General features: G+C 38.2%; 1 protein-coding gene and 1 long non-coding RNA gene across 9 annotated transcripts in view; one reads left to right on the forward strand and one right to left on the reverse strand.

Moving 5' to 3' along the window:
• The window catches only part of CNTN1 (contactin 1), a 249,875-nt gene that overhangs the window by 128,446 nt on the left and 95,388 nt on the right, over positions 1 to 26,041 (forward strand). The window lies entirely within an intron of this gene.
• Positions 3,155 to 26,041, reverse strand: part of LOC308065762 — a 541,432-nt gene continuing 518,545 nt past the window's right edge. The window contains exon 2 of the long non-coding RNA XR_013928911.1: positions 3,155 to 24,624. This is a non-coding gene — a long non-coding RNA (uncharacterized lncRNA). The remainder of the gene's footprint in view (positions 24,625 to 26,041) is intronic.

A 26,041-nucleotide genomic window follows, 5' to 3' on the forward strand; every position in this document is an offset into this window, starting at 1 on the left:
CTGCTCCTAATGAGGAGCTTAACAAAACTGAGAGAGTGCTTGAGCAGTAGGAGCAGATGTTCTGGACAAATATACATGAGGTAGGATCATTTTTCCACATGGGTTGTCATTCTAAATCATTTCTCTGTATAGCTTCCCTGGAAAGACTGTATGTGGCATCTGTGGATATATGACAGTGTGAGGCTTCTTTCCCCATCAAAGTAAGTTCGCACATGGCATTTAGAAAGCTCATTTAAAGCTGCCCGTTAAAGTTCGCGTACTTAACGCCCCGTCTGCTCAACGTGGTGCAACTGCATGACATAGTGAAGTTGAACCCAATTGTTCTGTTTGTAGTAAGCTTTGAAGGCTGCTGCTACAGTGAAGAGCCAAAGAAGTCAGAAAGTCTGTGTGCTTTTTAGCTTTTTCCACCCGTATGAGATGTATGAGATACCACTGGTTACAGAACTGCCATTGCCTTTATCTAGAAGTCATCACAGATACAACATGCCCGTAGTATTCTCAAGTTTAGCTCCCTTTTTGACCACTTCTGAGAACTGGATTGGTATTTTTAGAGACTGTATTCATGCTAAAATGTGGGGGGTTTTTTGAACAGTAATGACTGATTTAGACTCTGGTTTTCTGTATGTACTGTTATTTTTCCCCAGTATTCATTACTTCTGTTATCAGAACGGAATTTCATCTCCTGTTTTACCATTGTACCTTCAGGTATTTGGTATCATGATCTCCTGTAATTCTGCACAGATAGCTTAGATCTTACTGCCTTGAAAAGTGTTGTATCTTTAGCAGTCTTCAATAATCTCAGTGTTCTGCCCCTTTCCCTTTCCTTTGTGGATCTGTTGAACAACAAAATATCCAAGGGATCCCTTATTCCATTGTCAAAACCAACCTGTTATGGCTACACTTTGTTTCACTTCTTGTAATGCTTATTAATGTGTAAAAAGACATTCTGGGAGGAGAGAACATTTCCCAGGGAACTACCCCATGAGCTGTGGGTCCAGGCAGCATGCAGGTCTCTAGTATCCAGTGCTGTGCTAGTTTCTAGGTTTGGTTTCTTCACAGAGCCCGAGTCAGCAGAGAACGATGCTTCAGCACAATGCTTATATGACTAAGCTGTTTTCCCATCTTCCTGGATTTGCTGCTGGACTACAATAAATAATCAGAAGAGTACAAAGATAGTATTTTCATTATCACTATCTCCTGTGTAGGTGAATAGAAGTTTGTATCATGACTGAACTCTGAAGCAAGGTAGCAGTAGATGCATGAATTTGATGGTTTCCAGCTTTAGCTGCTGGGACACATCTATTGCAAAAACTTGCTATTTAGATTTGTGGTAAGTGTGTATCCTATTTTACCTGGCCAGTAAAATTCACAGTGTGGTAAAACATGAAGGTGCTAGTATACGCTAAGGAGATTTTCAAGTCTTTGTTGAGTAGACGCAAGATGATATTCCAGGAGGCCTGGTATACCTACTTTAAAGTAAAACAAAATGTGATGTTAGGATGAGGATAATTGCAGCAGTGTGGTTGTTAGCTATAAAATCGTATTTTCTTCCTTCATTTCTTTAAGTGTTATTGAGGTTTACTGACCGATTTCAACCTCTGTAGTAAATCGGAGAGATGATAAAAATGAAAAGCAAGCTAAGGAAAGGTGTTAGCATAAGAGTATTTCTAACTCCCAGTACTGACATGTACAAGCTGTGCAGCCCGATAAATGCATGTGGAGTGGCTTTTCTGTGAACCACCAGTGACATCCAGCGGTGGCATTCAGTTAGACAACCCCCAGTCTGCCAGCTCAGAGATTACCCAAAGGTCTTTAATACTCAGCCATTTGAAGTTGGCAATTTGGGATTGTTTTACTTCCTGACCCAATTCATCTTATCTTTGTTTTATTGTTTTCATTTTGGTAGAACAAGATTTCTTTTATTGCTGCATAGACAATGAGGTTCAATGAATGCCTCCAGCTGTTGTTGCCTTTTTTGTTGCTCTGCGTGATATCCTAATTGACATAGTATTCTGGAATCTGCTTGAGATTATGAAATGTATACTTTAGCAAAAGACCCTAGGATCATTAAGATTGCATAGTTGACTTCCTGCAGTGCTTATTAGGGATGAATTTATGTTTATTTGTAGTGATAACAGAAGGTGAAATGACATATCCTTCTACTTTATGTAATAGAAATATTAAATCCCAACTGGTTACAAATACATTCTATTATTCCTATATTAAAATTGTCTTCAAGTTTGTAATGGGTTGTGCTCAATTTTGTCTCTTGGTACTCAGCGTTAGCACAAGACAAATGCAGTTAGGATGTTAATTGCCACACTTACTAGATGATAATTTCATGGCAATAACACCTGCCTGGCATTCAGCTGCCCTCTAGATGTATTATATCAATGAGAAGGACTGACTTGTTTTTAAATGGTAACATTTTCAAAAATAATTTTTGCAGATTGTGAGGTTGGAGATGTAAATGAGAGCAGAATCTGTTTCAGTTAAATGCTAGATTCCTCTCTCAATAGTTTAATGTTGTTGGGTCTGTGTAATTTCAGCAGAACTGAGAATATTGGTTTTTTATTTAGTAGGGCTTTTCATATAAAACCCCCTGAAAGTAGCAGCTCAAACAGAAATTATGGAGTTGTATTTGCCTTTTCCCTTGAGATACAATCTTTCAGAGATATTAATGAAGAGTCCAGTTCTGCAAAGTGAGAATATCTTCATTCCCATTTCTCAGTTCAGCATCATTGTTTTGTTGAATGCAAACTTCTTTTCTGAGGGGGACCATAACTGTGAGACTGTGTAGAGAGGTGCTAAGTGTCATAGAAGATGAAACTGAAAACCAGATGCTGTCACTAAATCGAAACAGTTTGAGAACTATGGTTTTTATTAGTTACTAGTTTTATTAGTAAGTCTTTGTCTTACTCTTTGCAAGGACTAACCCTCTTCTGGATGGGCAGATCTCTGTCCTCCAACTATAGATGATGTCTTGAATGAGACTGTTCATAAGTTTGTCATACCAGGGCTTCAGGATACCCTTTAAGGTACTGGCCTTTGCTTCTAGATTATGCAACCATAAAAAATAATGATTTTTTTATTTGAAAAATCACTCATTACAATGTGATTTCCCAGACATTAACTTGATCAGTTTGTAAAAAAAAAAAAAAAAAAAAAAAAAAAAGCACATTTAAAACCATTTACTGTTTTCATTTACATTTTCAAACCACGATTGCTTTTTTTTAATAGATACTTTAACTTAGTGCTTCTTTTCCCCTGAGTCCATAAAGCATGTAAATGGCTACTATAAACAATAGGACAGTAAAGCTTCTATAGCAAATCTTGGGGTCTGTGCTGATTGTTTATAGCACAATTAGTGATAACCAGTGTCCTATGTATTTTCTAATGTAGGAGAACAAACACTCCTGACTAAAAGAACTTTAGGTCTAAACCCCTAGGACTCTGTAACAATGTAGGTAGGTTTCTATATAAATTATCAAACTGTTGTTATCTCTGTTAGTTCTGTAAGATTCAATTGCCTTAACAGTAACACTTTAATGGAGAAATCTGTTGGCAAAGAAAAAAGATCAAAGCAAAATGTAAGCTAAATGACTATCGATGAAATAGAAGTCATTTGTAACAACATTCAAGTCCACTCATATTCCCAATTCAAACATAGCAGATAAGAAGATCCCAGCACTAATCATAACATCACCTGGGGAAAAAGCCCCAAACAGCAATTTTTTAAATATCTTTGTCTTCAAATATGCTAATTTACATTTATTAGCTATTTATATTATATGTATGACTGCACTGCAAACTTGAGAACCAATATTCCTTTGTTTTAATGTAACTTAGTTTGGTTTTCTATCTCAGTTACATTAAATATTATAAATATTATAAAGTTTCATTGCACATTGTATTGAGTTTAGCTGAGCCCCCCAGATGCCCTCACAGTGCAGTGCCTGTATTGGCAGCTAGAAAGGCAGTGACAACACACCAGGGTTTTGGCTACTGCTGAGCAGTGATTGCACAGCATCAGGGCTGTCTCTGCAACATCTCCCTACCCCTCCCAAGTAGGCTGAGGTGGGCAAGATCTTGCGAGACAGCATAGCCAGGACAGCTGACCCAAAGTGACCAGAGGGATATTCCAAATGATGTGATGTCTGCTCAGATATGAAAGCTAAGAGAAAGGAGGAGGAAGGGGTGCCATCGTTATTTATGGTGTTCATCTTCCAGAGCAACTGCTATGTGTACTGAAGCCCTGCTTCCTGGGAAGTGGCCAAACATTGCCTGCTGACGGGAAGTAGAAAATAACATATTCTGTTTTACTTCCCTTCCACACTTGTGACTTTTGTTATTTTTTCATTAAACTGCCTTTATCTTGACCCACAAGTTCTGTTTTCCTTCATATTTTTTCCAACCCTGTTCTGCTGAGGAGGGGAGTGATGGAGTGTCTTGGTGATCACCTGGTGTCCAGCCAAGGTCAACCCACCACATTTATGAAACATGTAAAGTGAAATATATGAAATTGAAAAACAAAAACCAACCAAAGAAATTTTCCTTTACTTAAAACATATTTGAAATCCTAACAGGTTAATGCGTCACCAGCATTAGTACTCTAATATCTAACTGAAAGAAGACAGCCATTCTCCACACCAAGGGCAAAAATTCTACATGTTCACTCTAAGAATTTCTAATTCTGTAGGTCATCTCCCTTTTCAGACCTATGTTCTTTTCTCCATTTCAACAAAATCACTAAACCTTAAAACTTTGTATGCAGACAGCTCCTTCGCAGCACAAAGGCAAGCTAGCTTAACTTTATTAATATGTTTTGTCTGACTGTTGCCAAGATAAGAGTCATTGTCTACAAATGTGAGAGTAGGGGAAGCAAGGTGCTGGGTTTCTGGACACATGATGGAGATTAAGAATTTATTCATTCCTTCTGGAAATCAGTAGATTTTTTCTCAAAAAGTTGTAAAATTTGAAAACAAAACTTGCTTACAGTTCGAAAGAAAAGCAAAACACCAAACTCACTAGCAGAGATGGTCTCTTTAAAATTGTATTTACTTTCAGCTCTTAAGTCAGTGAAATGTATTCCTTAGAAGTATTATTTACTATGTATTTTCACTCATTCATCAACAGCTCACGTTATGGCCAGACAGATCTTAAAACTAAAGCAATCAAAGCATTTACAATGACAAAGGACTTAATTTTAAAATGTGCTGAACATCTGTAACTACTATTGACAGCCATTGGAATGAAACATCAGGTTATGAGCATCCCTGAAAGTTTGCTAGGAGTAGCAGGAGTTTAGCACCTCCCTGGTGGCTTAATCAATGGTGGGAAAAATTGCATGCTCTATTGCATTATAAAAATACAGGCTGTCTTCATGAGTAAGGAATGCAAATCCTCCCAGAGCTTTAGGGAGAAGCAGTGTGATTTGCAGTTTGCCCCTCTTCACCTTTAAGCTTCTTCAACAAGAAGTAATAAGGGTTTAATAGACAGCCTATGGTACTTGAGTTATGTTTGGTATACTACGGTACATATAGTGTATGTTATGTTTTTTTCCACACAGACCTTTCAGGAAATTTCTTTTTTATAATAGTTAATTATTGAAATACCTTTTTCTGATCTTCAGTCTCATGTCTCCCAAACATTTGCAAATGCTTCACCATAGAAGAGGTAATTGCCTAACAGTTACACTCGACTGAAATTACTGTTTGCACCAAAATTATTTTCAAGAACACATGAATGAGTTATTGGATACTGCTGAGCAATGACACTAATACAGTTACTGAAAATCAAAGTAATCAAAGAAATTGACTCCATGTGCCACTCCTGGAACTCTTCATCCTCCAGCTTAAATGAACAAAGATCTGTTCAGATCAATTTAGCTATGACTCAGTGTCCAAGTTCAGTCTAAATAATTATGCATAAGGCACCCTGTAAGTTGCCAGTTTTGTTTAACTCTGCTATTGATAATAAAATAAAAGTCCAAATGAGAATAGCTATAAATAATTGAAGAGAATAAAGCTGTGTTACGGAAGGATTGGAGGTGCTTTCAGTTAGTTACGTAGTGAAACTTGGTACCATTTACAGTAGCTGATTACTCTATAGCAGGGGTCCTCAAACTATGGCCCGCGGGCTGGATACGGCCCCCAGGGTCCTCAATCTGGCCCCCGGTATTTACAGACACCCCTGCCGGGGGTTGGGGGGGAAACCAAGCAGCCGCAGGTGACTGCCTGCCACTGCATCCGCGCGCCGGCCCCCTGGTTGAAAAGTTTGAGGAGCCCTGCTCTATACCATGTAAATGGAAGAGAGTCCCATCCTAGAAACACCATTGCAGTTACCTGGTGTTGTTGACAACAGTAGATGGCCCGCTTTGCTGGTGGTCTTCTCTTCTTCAGGAAACATTAAAAGGGGATTAGGGCAGAATTGCCATCAGTGTTCCCTCCACTATTTTTGACCAGCTGAGTATGTGGTTTCTAGTGCTGTCTAGCACATTTCATGTTTCCTCCTCATGTTTACGGTGTGTTTAAAAGCTCTTTAAAAAAGTCTGCTTTTAATTAGCATGGCTAATGTGGCCTGCAGGTCTACCAGTACCCCAGTAGGTGGACATGGGCAGACTTTTGCCATCATTGAACAACTCAGCAGAAGGGAGAAGTGTGAAATCTGCTGGAATACCTGATTATCTTACTCTTAAGGTCCTGCAGAAAGACTTACCACCATCATGTCTGATGTACTATCACAGCAAAGAAGGGGGGTGCAAAGAAGTCACAACTGTCTGCCCCTTGGGAAGAGGTAGGTTATACCATAACAGGTGTATAAGGCATTTTTTGTCCCCTCTTAGATGGCCAGCCTGGGTTTTCTTCCTATAGAAAATGCCCTTACACGATGACATCCTACATTGGCTCATGACTGCCACAATCAGTTCCTGGCAGAACAGTGAGAACCAGTCTCCTGGAAGTAAACTATTTGAGGCAGGCACAGGCCAGCCAGGACTTGGCAGCTACAACAGGTTAAGTCTGGTTACTTCGTCCTGGAGCTTGTTCTGGTGGTGGGCTAGGGAAATATTTCTTCTTTCTTACTGCCAGAGACCAGAACAAATCAGACTGTAAGATCTAGCTTCCATCAATGGTGTCTTTTTTGTCTTATTTGTTTTGGGTTTGGTTTGGCATTTGTAACGCAGATGATAATCCTGAACAGAATTTTAATTCTGCAAAAATTACGGCTTGCTTTTGGGAGACAGTTTGTGGGTTTGTGTGAATCTCTCCTTGCACTGAAGAAAGGTATGTATGTCCTAAGGCAGTTTATCTTTAGGGAATTATGTGACCTTCATGAAATGGACAGTTAATTTATTATTTTTTTAAAATTGTAGAGACGAACCTTTTTATTGTGCTTTTGCAAAATAAGCACTTGCTTTTCTGAGACATTTAAAAAGAAGTATGTGTGTGGAATATTTCACTATAGACTGAATGACAAGGAAAAATTAAGAGGCTCAAGGGGGAACTAAAAGGCCTTCTATCAGTTATCTATACAGGAATAGGCTGCTGCTTTTTATTACCTTACCACTAAATAAAGGTTCATGTTAATGTGGTTACTTTCCTAGTAAAGCAGTTGGCCGGGTCTTCAGGTTTAACCGGTCTGATTTGGTGTCAAAGAAGGGACATAATGTTGATGGTGATACATAGGATGATAATACAAAGAACCTTGAGATATAAAACCATGGCTGCTATTTTTTTAGTTATTCCTGAAGAGACAGGGACTGTAGCAGGATTTTTAAAGTGTCATAACATTTTGGAACAAAACATGGCGTAGAGCTCTATGAAGATTTCCAATCAGCCTAAACCACATAGAAAACTTCAGCTTTGGAAGCAAGGAAAGGCAGGACCACTAAATGAATCAACTGTACCTGAACAAATGTCACTGTGGATGCATATTTTTTCTTGAACTAAGTCCTACAAATATTTATAGGCATTCTAAAATTGTTTGCTTATTAACTACAAGTATCGTTCTAATTCCTGCAAGTATGGACGCCATAAGATTAGTTGGTAGATAGTGGAACACTTTCTCTCAGTGTGTACAGAATAATAACAATTAAGTATTGACAGAACATCACCTAAAAGAGGATAGACTTTTCTTTTCCCTTAATTTTTTTAAACTTATCAAAAAAGAATAATTCTGCATCTTAGCATGAGTAAAGATAGAATATTTTCAACAGTTTTATTGTCAAGTAGAATAATGTAAAATTTACAAGCAAGATTGTCTTTAAATAAGCAAACCAAATATGTTTTGTGTCTTTTTTATTGTATATATACTTTTGTCTCTTTTATTATATATATACTTTTACAGGCAATTCAACAGTAGAGGTATTGTAGAATGTCTTATATATTAGAAGTGGATGACACCAAGTAATGGGTATCTCTAACTTTTAAACAGCTGTCTTTGTGATGAAAATAGTCTTCATTTGTAAATGTTTGGTAGGTCAACACAGGCTATTAAATATGAACCCATTGCAGAAAGCTAGGAATTTCTGTGTGCGTGTTGGCTTTATTTTGCTGTAACTTACTGAAACTGGGACAAACAAGCTTGGCATTGGGGCATTTGGAACTGAGCAGTCCCCAGCTGCTTTCATGACATAGGAAACTTGCCACCCGACTACAAAAGCATGGTTAATGCCTCAGTGATCATCCTGGAGTTCTTCTCTGGCTCTGCAAAAGAAACTTGAAGTTTGGCTGGCAATGAACAGTAATAATCCTCTGGATGGATGCTTACACAGAGCACAGTGAGGTTTTAAACTCTTCATTTTATTTGCTGAAGACATGCACAGAATGGAAGTGTCTCCTTGATGTGAAAATTAGCCAGTTGTCTTCAGAAAACACCATCTTAACTTGAATGTACTAAACTGTTGGATGCAGTAAATTCAGAATGGCTCTCCGTGACCTCATCAAATCTGATGCAAATTTTTATGATATATAAAAACTAAGTATTCTGACTCTTTTTCCCCTTGTGTACAAGCTGAGCTCTTTCTTTGCCTTTAGAAGGAGATCATACAATCTCTCAGGGGTCGGAGGAGCAGGCTGCTTGGCAGGGGAAGGCATGCCAGGACTCAAAGCAGGGACAGTGACCTCAGCGACACCACCACCGCGCTTTGTGCTGACCAGTTCCCCAGCTTGGACACACACACATCAATCTGTTACAGCCCCTGTTTACACACACAGCCTGCCATGACAACCTTCCCTACTCACCTTTCATGCATGCAGACAGATACGCACACACAGACATAGGAATCCTTTTATTTCTTATCGCTTTAATCATACACATGCTCAGCTGCACATGTACATAGACATACACCTCTCTGTCTGTAACTGAAGAAGAGCAGAGGAGGTCCAGTGATGAAAACCAGGAGTCAGACAAGAGTCCAGATTGCCAGACAGCTTCTCAGCGATGAGGCAAATCCAAGGTCAAGTCAGCAAGGCAAGGTCAGGGTCAGGCACAGATGCCTGCAGCATTGCTCAGGCAAGAAGCTGAGCTCAGCATAGCTTCCAAGCCAAGGAGCAGCACATGCATGAGTAGAGGCCCCAGGGAAAGCTTCTCACAGACTTTTTTTCATGACTGGTTTATGAAGCCTATGAACCGTGTTCGAATATGTGTGCAAAATACAGAGATTCAGGTTAAGAACAGCAAAAGTTACTTTTATAGGGGCATTCCCGATATCTGTTGCAAGCATTGATTTTTAGTGTGCCAGGAATCGTGTGTGTGTCTGAGCAATTCGCCTTAAGCTTCTTAATGGGAAACTTGGCACCGTAGTCATCTAGTGATGCCTGCATTTCGTAAGGTCACTTGAGTCCTCAGTCCCCCAGTAGATATTTTATAAATGTAAACTTTATCAGTCAAATCAGTTTAGACGTTTAAGAGTAGTTGTAGTTATAGTTTTCTTTTATATTACTATTACTACAATCTTTTGAACTTGAGAGACATTGATAAAGCAAAATCTTGCATCTTAATATTATAGCTGAAATCAGGTGAATTTTAGAGTACCAAATATTCTGTATAGAACCCATTGATAAAAATAATAGATGGTTGATTTCTTTCCAGGTAACCTGCATATGATAAGAACACAATTAATGTGTTTAAGACTGTCTTTGGGTTTTTGTTTGGTTTTTTTTTTGGTTAGATACTTCATTATTTATTTATACGAGACTTAGTTCCTCATAGGCTTTCATGCAATATAATTATTTGTTTCTTCTTCAAAATTTGTATAAAATGCCATGAAAGTAACATGTTTAAAATCCTTAATATTCTTCTGTGATACAGGTTCTCACTGCATATCTAAAATGGTGGAAGAAATGTAATTTTGTTTAGAGGAAACTAAATTCTTTGGAGAGATTGAGAGTTTTCTGCTGAAAACCCATGTGGCCAATGTTGTTCCATATCTACATCATTAATTAGGATTTAAATACAATCTAATCTATTAATGCAGAGCATAAATTGTACATATATCATTAATGATGATAAAATGAAATGAGGTTTTTTATGAGATAAATACAAAACATTTTTTTATACCTCTGCATAAATTCCCTGAAATTAGAGTTCTTCTCCTAACCATCTCATATGACTAAGCATAAAACATCTGTAATCTTAACTTTGGAGAGACCTCTTATGCCTGGTAGTTCTCAATGATGAATTTTTTCCCAAAGCACTGTTTGCATGGTTTTCCACAGGTGTGAACCTGGAGAGGGACAGGGTCCATCCAGTATAGTAGCATGGACAATATTTTGTCATCAGAGTCATTACCTGTGAAGTAAAATGGAGGTGCAAAACCAAGTAGTTCTGTGAGCAGCAGAATTGCTGAAGCATGGTTTGCTGTGACTTTGCGTGCTGTGTTTGCATTATCTGATCCCTGGTGAACTGCCAGCCCCCAACAAGCTTCTCCCATGGCTGAGACGTCCCTGAGTGATGACTCTTCTGTACGCCGTTCTCGCCTTTCCCTCAGGGGTGGTGCTTACCAGGCCTGTCTCCTGCACCCAGGCAGACATTTTCATGACACTTTTAATAAATTAACTTATTTACAGCCTGCAGACTTCTGTCAAATTTGGTTAAAATAGGCCAATGAAGACAAAATTAATCAGTTGAGGGAGAAACTATCAGACTGACAGGCAGAGATGCAAATGCAAGCAGTGTGATCACTTACGTCTCCTTTCCTTAGGAGCCTGAAAAAGAGGTAGAATTTTTGCAAAGATTAATCCATTTTTTGATGGATGTTCTAGCTAGAGGCTGGTGTAATAGCTTAGCATTTGCTGTGGGCTGAGAACAGATGTGAAACATCTGGGCAAAAAGGGAAAGAAACTTGACCAAGAACCTCAGTGTGTCCGTCATGCACAGGGCACGGGAGATTGGGGCTTTACGTCAACTGTACCTGGTATGGCGAGCGGAGGACAAAGTACCAAGACCTCATGGAAAGCATACATAAGAGAAGCATCTTCATGGTATCTGGCAGGCAGAATTCTGTTAACAATCTAATCTTTTCTGTCTCTCCCCTTTTCTTCTTTTTTGGCTTGTTCTTCTGGCAGGAGGTCTCGTGAGCTCTTGGAATTGGGGTCTGCTTGCTTTTGTTACTTGTATTTTCTTGTGAGCTTGTTCAGTACCAGTTCTTGTTGTTTACCTCTGACAATTCTCTGTATAACAGTTCTGGAGGGCAGACAGAAACACACCTTTGGATATTATTATTTCCCCACATTTTGTGACTGTGAGTGCCAGCCCTGTGTCTCCTGAGCTAAAGAATAAGAATACTGATGTAACCTTCTCTTTTTATGGAAATTAAGTTTTAGGGGAAGCTTTCAAAAAGTATTTTGAGATCTGGTAGAGAGTGGGATTTTTTATTTCTATGGAATATTCTGGGGAAAAAATGGTAGCTGTCTGTGTAGTGGGAAGTAGTATACCAGATGTGTCAGGAGCTGCAAATATTTCAAGTTGCCTGAAGGATCATCTTCTGTGTAATAGAAGCCACTCTTTCCTGATAGAAGGTGTTTGTGTTATGAATCCCCAAATCTGCTATTATTTACTGTCAGCTGCAAAGGCGGGGAGCTCACTGGGGTGCAGGTTGAAGAACAGGATCCAGAGGAGCTGATGAATATGTTGCCTGAGCTGCCTATCATCTGACCCTTGCACAGTCTAGCCTCCAGCGGCACCGCTCATTCCCCTTCCTAAGGGACTCAGATTTTATACCCTTTCCAACGAGAAGATAAGCAGCTGACAGAAAACCAGTGATTTTCAGTTATGTTTCTCCCCACTGCATTTTTACATCTAGATCAAACCAAATCAAACGCCTTATGCTGTGAATTACAAAACCGGCAACACCATATGTACTGGCATGTTTTCTGCAAACTCTGATGGAAAGAAACACGTAGGTATTGTGTTAGGAGTGCCACTCATTATATAATCTGTAATGCAGTTTGCTCTAAGCTATTACATGTGGTACAATTGTGTCTCTGGGAGAGATCTTTGTTCACCCAGCTGAGGTACTGGGGGGCCGTTTAGGAGCAAGCTCCAGAGCAGAAGATGCCATGTGCTGAGGCTCACCATCAGGACCATGCAATATTCAGCTTTGTACTAAAGCTGTATCTGACTAAACCCACGGTTATGGGATAGCAGGAAACAACTCTCTCATTTGGCACAAGGCAGCATAAAGCAAGGCCTGGGAAACCTTTGCAGGAAATGAACTGTATCTAATCCAGTTTGATATAGTAGGCAGCATATTATTAAGCCAAATCACCATGTTTATCCCTTTTTTCTTTGCACACTTGTCCCTGAGGCCAGTACCCTTCCCTCCTCTGGGCAAACTGTGGAGGGTTTTATAATTAGAGGGATCAGTAAACCTTCCTGCTGTCCCCTCCTCTCTTCCACCCACACTGCCTCCCAGGTTTGTGCCAACACTTAACTGCTGAATAAGATGCAGCACTCCATTAAAACCCAAATCAGTGAAATAATGAACTGGAATAACTTGCCAGGGGCAAAGTGTGTTTTGTTAAGATACCAGAAAAGATCCAGAGACCGAATCCACAGGGGCCTGGTCATTGCATTTACTCCCATCAAATGAAAAAGAAAAGAAAGGAAAACAGCACCACTACTAGGAGGCTATCCTAATTTTATTTTGAGGTTTCAGGCTTGTCTTATATTCAGCATTGAATCCACTTTTCCTTTTTGTCAGGTTTTGGGTTTTTTTCTGTCATCTTCTGTCATGTTTCTTCTTCCTTGCTTTTCTTTTCAAGTGATGCTGGTCAGCTGAAATGGTAATTGGCTCCCTGTCAAGCCAGCTCAAGGATGTGAAATTCATTTTTGCCTGTCACCTGTTGAAAAAAGGCTGGAGATTCCTTTTCTGCCAACAGAGGAATCCATTAGTAATACAAAAGCAGCAGCTGCATCACGGCAGAGATGCACAATAGTTATATACATCACTTACTCCTTATCTGCTTCAAGACATTAAGACAGATTGTTGCCTTAATTCTCTACGGGGGGGGGGGGGGGGGGGGGGGGGGAAGAGTCCATATAGTACTTAAAATCCTGCTCTCTTTTTTAATTCCTGAAATACATTTCTTATTGCACAAAATCTTCTTGAAAAAATATTTAAAAACAAGCAGAAATTTGTACAGCTAAGACATAGTCCTAGTTAAGTGCTTGCATTGCTTCAAGTTTTAGGTTGTATAACCTTACCCAGAAAGTGCAGTAACACAGTGGTAAATCAGGCAGCTTCTCAAGACGCTTTCAAAATCCGAGATTCACTTAGGCTGACTTGGCTGAGAATTAAGGTTATAGTCTGAAGCCATAATGGTCTTATTGATGCAGAAAAAGCAACAGCAGCCAACATACTGGTCATTGCTTTCCTTATCCTCCACTTGTTGCAAATATAAATGGTTGTGTTTTCATTAAAAGGAGGGAGAACTAATAAAAATAAAAGCTGTGAGATTTATAAGTTGATTTCTGCCAAGAAATCTGAAGAATGCTGTCATCATTTTTTTAAGCTTTTTTTGTTCTGTTCTTTTTATGCAGCATCACACTGACCTTTGGCAGGATAGTTCCTATTGAGAGAGCGTTTTCACGATCTCCTAGCCTTCTTTAGTCTTTGCCAAGTGCTGGTAGTGATGGGTTTTCAAACACCCTTTCTAGTGATGGAATTTCATATACCCTTTTCCTTCGCTTTACTACTTTCAGAAAAAGTACTCTCTGTCCTGGTAACCTGGTAACATCAGCAGTGTATACAATGTGTGCGGTATGTTGAACTAATTGCCAATTAAATAATAGGGAGGGCCAAGATCTAACAGAAAATCATTGTGCACAGTTCATTAACTGCATTTCACAGAACCAAAATCATGCCACACGACTTTTAAAAACAGGTTTAAGGAATGAACAGTTTCTTCCTTAATGCTGAATAGCTACAATGCAGAGCAGAATGGAAAGATATTCAGACTAGCAGTTCCGGGGGTTTTAATTTCTTCTCCCACCCCAGGTAGATATCTGTACAAGTCGGAAATTTCTGGGGCTTAGTTTATCTTCTCCATGGGATGAATGGCTTTAAAAGATGTGGGGAATCACAGAGATAATCAGTATCTTAGTGCTATGTGTAAGTGCGCCTCCTCTGATGTTCAATTACAGTAAACTAGGAAATACTACATAAGATTGAGAAAAATGCTGCAGATGCCTTTCAGGCAGATTTTAAAATATATGGGGGGCTTCACAGAAAAATCATGAGAATAGTGAAAGTGTCAGAAAGCATGCCTTATGGTATAGGGTGCATATCATAGAGTACTTAACTTCCAGTGTGTCAGCTAATACCTGCCAACCAGTAGCATCAAGTTCCTGGATCCCAGCATTAGACAGATTTGTACAAGAAATGGAATGAGTATGCATGTGTTCATCTGAGTGTGCTTGGATATAGGCAAAAATGGGTAAAAAAAAAAAAAAAAAAGGGCAACATAAGGAGTTGCAGTTGGGGGAGGAATGGAAGCATAGAAGATCTGGGAGTGAGTAGCATTTCCTCTAGAGCAATGAGGTTTGAAATGTCAGTGCTAAATGCATTGGTGGGAATGAGTAAAATACTTAGAAAAAAGGAAAGGAGAGAGCGCCCAAAGTAAAATTTGAAAATTATGATTTTTATAATAGGTCTAAAACCCAATCTTGAAAATCTTTAACATTCGAAGTATCAAGATGAAAATTTCTCAAAATAAGCTGTTTGACATATGGTCTATTGCATAAACTTAAAATGTACCATGAAGCTTGTTTGTTAAGAGAGAAGCAGTGACATCTAGCCATTGTACCTTGCAATCTATTTTTAATCTTGCTGCTGATGGAATGCTGAATGGCTGTTAAGTTATAAAGATCTTTTTCATGCAGATGGTTTGTTTCAGTGCGAAGGGAGCATCTTTCAAGGTAATTCATAACCTAATATAATCTCAAGACCTTTTTTTATGGATGTAGCTATTATCAAGAATTTTTTTTACAATCAGTTCTTTCTGTATTTTTGACCTCTTGGTCAGAGTTTTGTCTGCAGTTTCTGCAACTGTTTGCAATATTTAAACATGAAGTAGGTCAGTGGTTTTTTGCTTGTTACGAGTGATAAAAATTGCTGCTTACTAAAAACTTACCTACTTTGGACCTCACTGGAGCCTAGCAATTTAATTTGTGGTCTAACAGTGGCCTTCCCTGAAAACAGTAAAAGGAGGTGCTATACAATGGAGTAGAACTGGAGGTTTTGGCTTTGGGAACAGGTAACAAGGCTTGCCAATCTGAAAACACAGGATCCCACTGTGGGGAAACGCTGTGCCAGAACGTAGTCATCTACCTTCCTTCTGCAGCTTGAGTTCTCAAAAGACAGTGAGAGCTCAGAGGTAGGTCAGTAAGTTCAACTAGCTGCCTCAGTGCTGAGCCCAGTACTTCATGCCCTGCAAGAAGTATTTAGTCGTTACTGAAGATGTCAGGAACTGGGAATGTCACTGTGTTCTTTGCTAAAATTTCAGGATATATCCTCTCTAAATCACTCCAGAATCAATTTTCAGCTTTATGTTTTTATTATGCCTTTCTCCAGTAGATTAAAGGACCCTTTTGTCTCCAGTATTTTCATCCCATAATTATGTCCTGTAGGGATGATATTTCTCAGTCGTCTCCTTCTTATGCCAGACAAGTTGAACAAGGAAGGTTCTTGCCGTAAGGCACTTTCTCCACTCCTTTTTTTGTGTGTATGTATATATGTATGTATGTATCGATGTATATTTTACATCAGCATCATAATTATTTAGTGTTACAATATCAGTCATGCTAGTTCTAAGCAAATTTGCTGATTTCTAATGAGCAAATTCACATAGCAGTACTTAGTCATTTAATCCCTCAGGGTCACACAGTTCTTTTACCCACAGCATTGTCCTGGAAACCCTGGTTAAATGGCTTGTCCACTGTATCCCCTAGATGCTTTTCAGAGTTGCTGCTGTCCAGAGCACACCAATTCTGGTTTATGACCTCCGTAATTTATTCCTTTCTGCGCTGAATGCCATGGTTTTCTAAGCATTGAAGAGCACTGTGGCTGCTTTGTTCTTATTGTTAATTGTGTGTGTGTGGGGGGGTGTTAAAACCAGACTTTTTTCATTTGCAATTATAGCAGGACTGATTTTACATTTATTCCCAAATAATAAATAGTATCAAGCGGAATAGGTCAAAAAACTCCTGTGAAATGTAATTTCCTTTTCCGTCTTCTTCCTTTGGTGTTACTAGATGGGAAATACCCAAGACTTCAGAGCTTTGGCTGTAACATGCACTTGTGTGCCTGCCTGGTAGCACGAACGTCAATAAAGTTCTGAAAGGGAGGACATGAGAAAGGAAGTTTCCTGCATCAAAATGACCCTAGAATGCCGTCTCAAAAAGACAGTCATTAAAGTGTCTTCTTGAATTGAAAGAGACTTTTACAATGCCTGCTGTAAAAGCCTAACAAGAACTGTCAGACTTCTTCCACCTTAGTATTCTTTTAATATCTATCCTGTGTCTGTTGGGAATTGGGAAGAGCAGTGGGTTATATACCACATAGAAAGTGAAAAATGAAATCTGCAGAATCAGTAACAACACGCTTGTGGTTTAAATACTAAATAAACCTTTAGAACCATCTTCAAGATATGTATTTGGGTTTGGATACAAACCTGTTCAAAATATCTTCAAAATACATACAGATTTTAGTCAAATTCATTAAATTGTTTCACAACAGCAGGTAATCATTTGCAGATAATCCTTCAAATTTAAAAGAATTGATTACTTGATAATGTGATGCCAATGTGAAGATTTAACTGATTTGGTATTTTGTCTTATTTTGACACTAGCTTATTTGTGTGGCTTTGATTTCCAAATATATTGCTTTGCTTAGTTTAATATTAATAACTAGATCTTTATGGTTTTTACATTTTATTTTAGCTAAGTGGTTTAAATCAAATTTATGGGACATAGGATGTGTCACACATTTCAGAACATAATGGAGACCCAGACCTTTTGATATGGGTCACTTAAGACTATTACCTGACCATTTCTCTCCATATTTAATTCAAATGCATTTGGTTTACATTGTAGGTTCACAGTCTTTGCCATATAAATGTGAACTGCTAAATGCAAGCATTTTTATTAAGAACACTAGAAGTGTGTTAGAACAAATAATTTTTAGATGTGCTGTGAAGCATAATGTAGTAGTGGTAAAAACATATGAGCAATTAATGAAATAATCTGACCTATTATATGTTATAGACATAGCACTGTATTATTTTGTGAATAGTAATCTTGGACATTAGTAGCTGGTTTCTTTAAACTCTGTCCTGCAAAACACAGATCAAGACAGAGGAAGATTAATGGTAAACAAAGAAAAAAAACGTGCTTTCTCTGTTTTTCTCTTCAGTCTAATTGCTTTTCTTCTGATAAGACATGTAGGCAAGAATAAAGCATTTTCCCCACGTTATTTATTGGAAGAGTATAGCAGTGTGCTGTAAATAACCTCCTCAACTGTAATCTCAAGTGTCAAATATGAAAACTAGGTGGAGTTTTTCTTTTTGTCTATATCAATAAATCCATTCTCGACCATGTTACAGTAGTTACAGGCAGAGGGGCTTTGCCCATGTCAAACAGGAGAAATTTAGCATTTATTCAATTCTCGCATACAACAGAGGTACATTAATGTACATTATTTATCACTTTATTGCTGATGCTTGGACTGTCATTTGCTCTTTTCCATCCACAATAAATATCCATAGAATTCAGCTTATTTGATTATTGTAAACGATTGGGTAGTCCGCTCACACCAGGCAAATAGGCACTGCAGTGCTACGATACAGGAAAAAGCAGGAAGGAAGCTTCATTGTTAGGGTCGGTCTTAAAGCTGTCTTTGGTATGGGCTGTATTAGGGGAGCTGGTGCCTCCTGGAGCGACGGTTGCTGCACGTCTTCTGAAGCTCATCTCTTCATAAAAATCACGTAACACTTTATTCCCATAGAAAACCTGACATACCTCTCAAACATTGAGCTTTTAACATTTTTTATGTCCTGGTATCTGATCTTAATTCTGTTTCTACTCTTAAGAAAGTGTAAAGCCAGAGTAAAATTTGAAAAGTAACAGCTTTGAAATGCACATATCAAAATGATCACACAGAAATTATTCCTGATTTCCTGGACCTGAGGTACTAAACCATCATATTATTTCCTTTGTTCCGCTGTGCTTCTATTTCAGTCCTTCAGCCCCATATGCCATACTGACAAAGGACTGTACGCTCCTGTCTCTCTTTGTCATCTTGTTTCTGCTGAAGAGTCCAAAGAATGATTTGCAAAAATTTGGACTTTAGGTCCAGTGACAGCTCACAAATACTGAAATTTTAGCTCTTCAAAATTGCCAATGCGTTTCTGTGATTACTATAAAAGAAAAGCTAAATTGCAGCATTAAAATAAACTATCAACTCAAATAGTTATGTAAGATGCTGTCTCTCAGTTAATACTGACTTACTGTCAAATTTCAATATTAGAAAAGGAGTTTTCAGTTATACCACCAGCACAGCAGCTGTCTGTGCTTCACAGCTCTGTGTCAATGAGAAGAAAAAGGTGATCTGCAAAACGGCATTGCAAAATGCCTGGTGAGTTTAATTATGTATATCAAGTATTTTGCAGTCATTGCCCCCATTAAAAGATTTTTTTTCATATTGTTGGTTCTGTAATGAGAATTAGATTTTTTTTTAATCAAAAGGAGACCCCCGAAGTTCTCAGAATGTTTCAGAACATAATTAATATTACAGTACAAATGTTGTAAGTTTAAAAAATAATTTATTGTAACATTTTGAGAAACAGAAAGACCAAATGACCAAATTTGTGTTGACATAATAATTCATTTGATAGATGCATTAGCAGACCACAGAATGTGATACACAGCAGTTTTTGGTAGTTATTAATAGCAGCATCTTTCACATTGCCTTTTAAAATGTACTAATAATGCATGCTGGACTATGTTCTCATTGTATCTTGATCAGTATAAAGCCACAGTGATGCCAATGAAGATAATGATGCTATTTCAATTTCTGATATTGGTTACTGTGAGTAAGATTTTGTCTGTTCTCTTGTCATCACAGCTGTACATCAGGGAGGTAATTTTATAAATTTATTTTCCAGGTATATTGAATGTGTTACATGCCCCTCCAGTTAAATTAGTTCAATTGAATATCTGAGGCAATTAAGTTGAGCACTTGGAGGAAGAGTTCAGGGAAGAAGGATGAAGGCAAGCACAGTAGAAAGTATGTGTAAAAGTTAATAGATTAAAGCATCTGTGGTTGATTTTCTTTGAAGACATTAATGTGTGGGTGTTCCTAATTGTACATGCAGTAACATACCACCTAAGGTATCAGAACATATACTGATTACTTGGCTTTTACTGGGTAGAACAAGGTCTGCAGGTGGTGACGTGCTTTCCCTTTCCTTACATAACAAGTGTATATTGCCCTTCAGTTGTGGGGCCAGGCAATGAAAAATCAGAATGGTTACTATTGTGTGAGTACTTAACAGTACAATTTAAATGGCAAAACTTGTTTGTTGAATACTTTTGATTATATATAACCCCCAAATAAACCTAATTTAATTGAAAAATTAAAATATAATAATAATAATTCTATTTTTTTTTACCCAAAAGTTGGGCATCAAGAATTAGGAAGTATTACTCTTTGGCCAAACTATGAAAAATATAGGAAATAATAGAGGAAATTATTAAAATTTAAGAAGATTTTGGCAAAGTCTGTTCAAGTTTTAGTAAGCAAATAAAACAGGCATTGTAATGTTTGAACTCTGTTGCTAAAAAATGGAGTAGTAAGCACATGAACCCCAACACAACTACATACCACATCTCATACTTTCAAATTAGAGATTTAATCAAAACAGGTAGGATGCATGTTTTGAAAATATTATCTCTTTCAGATATATTTTACTGTGGTTTTCTTTATACCTGTTTTGTCAGGAGCTCCTCAACAGGGAAAGCTCCTGTGTTGGAGACAACATGTTCCTTGGTGTGAACACTTCCAGGTCCATATCAGAAATGCAATAATTAGAGAATAGCTGTGCCGGACCTGTAGGCAATTGTTTAATGGAGTCTGTGGGGACTCTGTTTTATTGCTTGGAAGAACATGGAGTTGCTACAGGATGTTACAGCGCTACTTTGCAATCAACACCTTCTAAATGAGAAGGTTATTTTGATTTCTTGGCTTATTGCCATACCGAAATAGCATCTGTGAAAGAATACTCTCATATGTTATGTTCAACAGAATAGTTATCAACTAAAACATTTGTAATTATTTGAAATCAGTCTATTGGAATGGAATTATGCAACTTTGATAACCGAAGAGAAAATGGCTTTTTCTGTGTGTGGCTGATTTGCCTAAGCTGTATTTTTTTGCGTATCAAAATGTATTTTTTTGTCACAACAATATGGAACTTGGAACAAGATCTCTACAATGCAGTTTTCAGTCCTGAAAATTGATGAGTGCTTCTTGTGGTTTTTCAGTAAGCGTTCATCTTACATTAAATATTTGCAAGCACTTCAGTACATCAGGTCTTTGGCTTTCGTACACCGGCTTGTTTTTTGATTTCACTTTTTTCTTCTGATATTTAAGAGTAAAACACAAAGCAGAATGATTTGGCTGTATAAAATCAACTGCTTCTCTCTTTTTGCTTTATTTATAGACCTGTTAATTGCTTAGAAGTTATTTTAAATGGTCTCTGGATTCAGTCATTAAACTGATTAGTCATACTCTTCATAATATAATTCTCATACTTTACTTTCTGTCTGAATAAACACCATTGTATTACAAAGTTAAAATACTGGCATTTTCAGATGTATTTTATTGCAGAGATAAAACATGCACTTGCGGAGCCAATACTGCACATCATTGTGGAAATTCAGGGTCAGCTGCATCTCACTGAACTTTCTGGTTGTTTTTGTTGGGGGTTGCCAAATCCAGCTGCTTGAGAGAGGCGAGGGCCCTCTTGTCCCCTTACCCATACATTTTTCCACCTTTGTTCCTCCCCAGTCCACCTTGATTTAATCTAAGTGCAGTCAGGACATCAAAAGTCTTTGATCAGTATGGGAAGATGTGATTTCTGGTGTCTCTCAGGAGTAGCAGTTCTGACACAGGGATTCCTCCAAAAGCTGTTCTGATGGTACCCATCCACCTGTCACACACCTTGCTGACTAAGTGTTAAGAGAGATTTTTGTAGATGCTGTGTTCTTCTGAGGCTGTACTGGGGTTGATAGAGAATATGTGCTTGGAAAGTATCAACAGATCATTAACAGGTGATAAACTAAGTTTTCAAGAAAAGTTTGGGGTTTGTTTTTTTTGGGCTTTGTTTTCAAATCTGAAGACTACAGAAACAATGCTTTAGTTATAGGGAAGGAAACCAATAGTAACCATCATTTGTCTTTTAAAATATTCAGAATACATCTAAGTTTACCTCATGAGTAAGTATCCTTGAAAAGCAGTCTCTAAACCACAGAGAATCTTTGAGATGGTGGATGGCTGCTCAAACCTGTAAAAAAATGCCCATGGACCTCACCAATAGCTATTCTGAAATGTGTAAGCTTAAAACCAAAAGGCACAAATAATGTATTATTCCAAAACCCACCAGCAAATTCTAGTAAACATTGAATTAATTTTCTTTTTTTTCTCCTTTTTGCAGCTGCTAGTCTGATTCAAACTGTTTATTCACAGGATGAAAGAGATGTTTTTAAGCATTCTCAACAGTTCCAAGTGATTGATGTAATTTTTTAAAAAAAGCTACTCTGATTTAAAGAGAGTTGCTAGGAAACATGCAGTTTGAAGATGAAATCTCCCACTGAGCTTCTCTTTGGCTGTACAATAGGAAGTATGTTATAGGGTGGCGCGTGTTTCAGATTATATGGATAAACTGTTAAATTTTTATGTATATAAATACATCTGCTATGAACTCATTGAATACACAATTCATTCCCATATCTTAATTTATTGTTGAATAACAAGGTATTACTAAGTTCAAGAAAATGTGAAAATCAGATAGAAAATGCCAGGAGTGTGATAAAGATTTTCATATAATCTTGTTTCATTTTTTTGAAACATCAAATGATTTTTTTTCTTAGAAATTGATCTATTTAAGATTTAATTTCAAGATGATATTCTGAGTAGTCTGTTCTTTTCTTTTATGAACTTCAACAAAATTGAAACTCCAGAAGATGACAGCAATTATACACTTAATTTTAATGGAGAAGTTAATGGGGTTTGTCCCTTTAAAGTTGTTGGCTAAAGCAACCAAAAAGTCCTCTATTGTAGGAAAGAATGCCCAGTTTTAATAGTGGGTATTTATTTGTATTCATGGCTGATTTTTTTTCATGCTGGGTTTTAGTCTTGGGTGTATTTGATTATCTGGGAGTCAAAGTTAAACTAATTAGGATTTAAGATCCGAATGGAAGCTACTTGTAAGAATAAGAAGAGAGCAGTATGTTGTTCTGTGTGGTGCTTGGTACTTGGCAGGGGGGTTATTGATTTTTGTTTGCTGAAAAATTTTATCAGGCGATCTTTAAGCAGCAAAGCCCTCAGAGCATGCTTTCAGAAAAGTGTGAGTAATGCCTGTGAGTTACGGTAGCAGTAAGTGGTCTTTTTCTTTATTTATTACCTTAGAAGAAAGAACAGACAGTTGCTGATAGGGCAAACAGTGTGAATAGGGACTTGGAGGACTGACTGCCTGACCCTTTGCTGCTGACACGATGATTAAAGACAGTGTTTAAGTACCGCTAAGCAACACTTCATTATCTGAAGGTATTTCAAAACCCTTTTTGCAGCATAGTGACTCGAGAAAAGTAACCAAACTGTATTCATAATTAATAGTAATGCTGAATTGTTGATCTTACCACAAATGAGAAGATACTTAACCTTGCTAATATTTTTATAATAGCAATGCTGGATGACCCTTCATTACAGAGTTGTTGATTAACTGCAAGATGAGTTAGATGTGTGACTGCTGTAAAACCCTTGTACGGAAAAGAATTAATGTTCATTCATAATGAATCTGTGGATGCAAGTAAGAAAAATAAGACATCTCATTAGTTACATGAACTACTTGAGAGGACAAAATAACAGAAAGCCAAAATAAAGCATGAAAAAAATGAAAGTAGGAAGGATGATAATGTAGCAGGCAAGCAAAGTCAAGTCCCATAGGGCTTCTTAATTGCTTAACAAAAAAGCGAAAGTGCCTACTGAGCAACTGATGGAAGAAGTTACTGATTCTTGAGGTCTGAATTGTTTGATGTGTAAATATAAAGGAAGCAGGAGAGTTAAAGTCACAGTTTGATTAACTACTAGCATGTCGTCCTACTTGAAAAAATGATGCATTAGAAAATTGCCATGGAAAACTGACATCTTGTAACAGTAAGGTTGCCATTCAGACCCCTGGTACCTTATGTAGCTTATAACAATCTTCTGCCAATTTATTTGGTGGTTTTGTTTCTTCTTATAGGTGCTGTTTTCTTGCTTTGTAGAATAGGCGCTATTGCTTTCAAGTGCAGAAGGCATGGCTCAAAACATGTCTAGAGAAGGAATTTATTGTCTTTTTGGTGCTTGATTATTGGAGAGAAGTCATAGTTTCCAAAGAAGGGGGCAGGGACGGGAGAAAAAGGGTAATGCTGAGCCAGAGTATATTGCAGGTCATCACTGTGCCAGGATGTTAGTTCTTTTAAGCATATAGACATGAGAGTTGAAGTGGAAAAGAAGGCACAAAGAGTAGATTTATAAATATTTGTAAAAGAATGGATGTAGAGGAATGAAGCTGGGTTAATTAACATTGATATTATACAGCTGTGGGCTGGCTTCCTATTAAGTGGTTAAATAGCTCTAAGGGGAGCAGCCAATGAAGAGAGATCTGGAAGAGGCAAAGTGAGGAGAGTACCCTGGAGGAGGAGAGACAAGGAGAAGGCAGCAGAGGGACTGGCCTGAGGAGTATGAAGAAACAGCACAAACAGTAGATGGATCTTTGAGACCTTGTGGGGGATTGGTGGCTGTGTCAGGGCAAGGCGTGGGAACTACTTATTGAAGTTAACTTGGTATGGGATGGTAAAAGCCTTGTTGCAGATGGCTAGTTTTGAGAGTGCTGTGACAAACGGGACTTTTGTATTGCACTCTAAAGTTAAGGTTTCCCATTGAAATTTGGGCCAAGCCCTGTAACAACCCTGGAGTCCTCATCACCTCTGAGATGCTTGTTCTTCGTGTTTCCAAGTCAATGTTTATTAAGCAAAAATACAGAGCTGGTTGAATTGTCCACTAATGGTAGAATCACTTGCTAATTTAGCCTGTCTAAATCTATTAATGAACTGATCTTGGGGGTTTTTTAATTTATTTTTTTAGCACCTGTAAGCGGTCGAAAAAAATCTTTTTGAGTGACTGGGGGCAGGGATAAGACTGCTCTTTTCTCCAGTTTAGTGGTGCACGTTACTGCACGTTGCCCTTGAAAGTATAAATTCTGTTCAAGAAGAGTTTTATTTATGGGTCAACAAATACAAGGGCTTCTTATATGGCTTTCATTCATGGAGAGAGTAGCTATATTCTTTAAATAGAATGATGTGGAGAATACTAGAAGCACAACTGTTGGTGGCAGACTGTTTGGGCCAGTGGGCAGTATTGGGGTCAGTGGATTTGTACTTCTGTTTCCACTTGAACAAATCTGTCAAAAATGAAAGGTATCATTATAAAAAGCAAAGCTGATCAAAAGGAAATGAATTTCCTACAAGCCTTTGAGAAGGGAACCAAAGCCATTTTTGGACTTTAAGAGATAGCCATGAAGATGGTCAGAGGGCTGGAGCACCTCTCCTATGAAGACAGGCTGATGGAGTTGGTGTTGTTCAGCCTGAAGAAGCAAAAAATAAGGTCTCTCCTCTGGGGAGACCTTATTAACAGCCTTCCAGTACCTAAAGGGGGCCTGCAAAAAAGTTGGAGAGGGACTTTTGACAAGGGCATGTAGTGATAGGACAGGGGGAATGGCTTTAAACTGGAAGAGGGTAGAATCAGATTAGGTATAGGGAAAAAATTCTTTACTGTGAGGGCATTGAGGCACTAAAACAGGTTTCCCAGAGAAGCTGTGGATGCCCCATCCCTGGAAGTGTTCAAGTCCAGGTTGGATGGGGCTTTGAGCAACCTGGTCTAGTGGATGGTGTCCCTGCCTATGGCAGGGGGTTGGAACTAGAAGATCTTTAAGGTCCTTCCCAACCAAAATTGTTCTGTGATTCTATGACAGCAAATGCAAAACAGAACATCTAAAATCTTCTGTTGATGCAGCAGTGCTATAGGAGCAGGTCTGGCTTGGAAGTTTACTTACACTAATCCCAGACCATTGTAATAGGATAAATCTGTGCAGTGGCAAGGAACGTGACTGTCATCACCTTTCTGGTAATACGGAAGAGTAGTAAATGCTAGTGGCTAAGGTATTGGTTTCAGAAGTAAATAAAGGGGTTGTGGGTGATGATTGAGAAGCCAGACTTTTGA

Source organism: Falco punctatus, assembly GCF_963210335.1.
Source record: "Falco punctatus genome assembly, chromosome: 6".
Taxonomy (NCBI): Eukaryota; Metazoa; Chordata; class Aves; order Falconiformes; family Falconidae; genus Falco; species Falco punctatus.